We start from the raw sequence: 3,253 nt of genomic DNA, 5'->3' as shown, positions 1-3,253 counted from the left end.
TTTGTTTTGATTGATCCAAATCGACTCGATGGCAGTGAGTTTGGAATTTTTTTTTTTTTTTTTCAAGCAAATGAAGCTGGTGTCCTACTCTATTCTCTAGTTTGACAGCACTTAAGCACTTACTCACTACCTGTGTCCTGGTGGGTGTGATAGAGGATGAGAATGTGTGCATAGATCTGTTTGCTGTTCATGTAGAGCAGTTGAAGGTAGGTTGGGCTGGTATTGGCCATCATTGGTTGATCAGTTGGTACAGAAGCAGGTGGTGGCCCTTGCCCAGTGGGTGGGACTGTAGGAGGTGTGGATTTGGTTGGGTTGTGTGAACACATTTTCCATCTCCCATAAGGTGGCACAAAACAACAAAATAAAAACAAACAAACAAAAAAAAAACCACTAAAATCACAAACAGGATAAACAAACAGTAATACCACAAAAAGAAAAAAATGAAAAGGAAAAAAGTAAAAAAGAGAAGGACAAAGAGAAAAAGGGGAAAAAATCTGGGGAGGGAGAACAAAGGAAAGAAAGCAAAAGAATAGTAAAGAAAAATGTAAAAACAAAAACAAAGAATGGGAAAAATGAACAGAAAAGAAAGAAAGAAGAAAGGGAACAAGAAAAAGGAAAAACAAACAAGAACCAGGAAAGATAAAGAAAATGCAAAATAGAAAGAAAGAATGGAGGGGGAAAATAATTTTAAAAGAGAGAGAGACTGGGGGCAGAAGGACCCTGGGCAGTGTTCCTGCTGGCCATGCAGGTGGTAAGGAGCATAGCACCTGATCCAAAAAGAGTTCCTTCCAACCCAAAGGCATCTGAAGGCAGGGCTTCTAGTCCCAAAATGTGGCTTGGTATAGGGTGCCTAGTCCCACAAAAAGTTCCTGTAGTCCCAAAAGGCAGCTGTGGCTAGGTCATATGGTCCCCAAAAAAGTTCCTACCTTCCCAAAAAATGATGAATATAGGATGGCTAACCCCAGAAGAAGTTCCTGCCAGCCCAAAAGGTGGCTAGAGCAAGGTGCTTGGTCCCAGAGGATGTGGGTAGCTTGTTTACCTACTCTGCCATTTTTCTGGAAGTCCTTTAATCTTTTCATTTATTATCGACTTTTTAAAGTTCCTCCATTTCATCCATTATTAATCTTTGTTGTTGTTGTTGTTAGATATTCCTTTATTTGAATAATAAAATAACAGACTGGCGACATTTGCATAATTCTCTTTGGAAATGAAAGCTGTTCTATTACTCAAAACATTCTGAGACACTGGTTATTTGATATACAAAACCAGATCATTTAGTAGTACTTAAAAATAGTTTTAATTTATAATAAATAAATTGAAATAGACTTTCTTTAAATGGTGTATACCTATTATGACAAAATGTTTACTCCAAGATTACTAATGGGGAAGAAACAGAAGAATAAATAGTGTAAGATGTAAGAAGCCCCTGCCAACTCCTGATCAGATAGAAGTAAAGATAAGCCCTCTAGGAAATGTGTAATGTTAGGAACATATGTAGTGAGAAAACACAGTTTAATTTATCCATAATTTTCAAATACATCTACTTCATAATGTAAGGCATATTTGTATTGTTTTCTGGAAAAGAAAATAAAATACATTTATGTTAAGATAAATTTTTGCCACAGCTTATAAATTGTCTCCTGAACAAGTTTTAAGGGTTGGAGATATGTTTCTAAAAATAATTTAGATTTAAATCTTTATTCTCACTCTTTTGTGTATGCCCATAGTTAGCAATGGGAGCTCTGGTAGCATAGTGGCTAAGACACTTGCCTGCTAACCAGACGGCTGGCGGTTCAAACCCACCAGCCACTCCTCAGAAGGAAGGTTGGGCAATCCTACTTCCGTAGTGATACTGCCTCTAGTGATACTGCCTCGGAAACCCAAGGAGGGGTCGCTATGAGTCGGGTTTGACTCGACGGCATGTAACAACAACAACAACAACATAGTTAGCAATATTTATAAATAAATTGTGTCCTGAAAATACGCTTGAATGTGAAATGTGAGAAATCAAATAATAACTTATATTTTATGATCGTGATTTTACTCCCCAGGGAAAGAGGGTTAAAAGATATTATAAAACTTCTAATTAATTTCCTTTAGGCATCCCACCCATTATTAGTCTAATTATCTGTTCTGTTAGTTGCTCAAGTCAGTTTCGTCTTTATTCTTTCAATGATTTTTCTTTTATTTCTAATTCTTTCCTGAGTTTTGTCACCTCATCTATGTTCTTTCATATCTTGTGTTTTAGTTTTTCTTTTTTAATGATTTATTTTTATAAATTGCTGTTGAGAATATGCGCAGAAGAACACAGGCCCACACAACAATTTCCACACGCACAATTCAGTGACACAGATTACATTCTTCAAGTAGTAGAACCACTCTCACCCTCCTTTTCTGAGTTGTTTTGTATTATTAAATATATATGTTGTGTTTGAAATAGTACACTATAGTTATGATCTGTTTGTGAGCCTATCTTTTGGTGGGCTTTCATTATCTATAGGGACATTATCTATTTTATTCTCTTTTTTCTTATAGTAATTTTTATTGCACTTCACCTCAATCCTTTTCTGTTGTCCTTTTTGCGTGATTTAGTCATTCTGAGCTTTTAGAAGATGTGGCTCTACCTTCACAGAGCTGTCACTTCTGTTTTGTGCCTAAAAATGTGGACCCATGCTTTCAGAGATTTCCTGGCTCTGTTCCCTTCTTCCAATTTTATCTGGAGCTACTCTTGTTTTCTCTCTATGTCTCTAAGCTGTTCAATTTTTATTCCACTTCTAGTATTTTTCCTAAGTATGGGGCCCTGTCCTTGAAGGGAGATCTGGCTGATCATTTTTGCAAGTTCACATGGTCTAGACTGCTTGCAGTGTAGTAAATTACTTTGTATGGTTTTTCTACTCATAAGTCATTGTAAACTCAGTGGTGGAATGAGCAACTGAGGAGCTCCTGATTGTAAATGTTATCCACGTGGAGTATTTCTGTTGGGCGTGACACAATACAATGTTCTGGGAGGGTCCCACTCTCTCTCAGGTGCTTAGAGTTCTGATGCTGTGATTGGCTAGTTTGACCACCCTGCCGGACCCAAAAGGAGGACTCCTAGAGGCAGAACTCTCTCTGACTGCTGGTTGAGGAAGATGTGCTGCTGAAAGAGACATGCATCCTGGAAAGAGACGCAAGAGACACGCATTGCTGAGTGAGACACCAAGGGACCAGCACTGCTGAGAAAGAGGCTGTGAGAGACTGCTGGCTGAGGGAC

General features: G+C 38.1%; 1 protein-coding gene across 1 annotated transcript in view; it reads right to left on the bottom strand.

Annotated features, from left to right (window-relative positions):
- The window catches only part of CATSPER3 (cation channel sperm associated 3), a 94,965-nt gene that overhangs the window by 59,359 nt on the left and 32,353 nt on the right, over positions 1 to 3,253 (bottom strand). The window lies entirely within an intron of this gene.

Source organism: Orycteropus afer, unplaced genomic scaffold (assembly GCF_000298275.1).
Source record: "Orycteropus afer afer isolate SDZICR_OR568_19922 unplaced genomic scaffold, OryAfe1.0 scaffold00112, whole genome shotgun sequence".
NCBI lineage: Eukaryota > Metazoa > Chordata > Mammalia > Tubulidentata > Orycteropodidae > Orycteropus > Orycteropus afer.
This window is presented reverse-complemented; position numbering and strand designations above follow the sequence as displayed.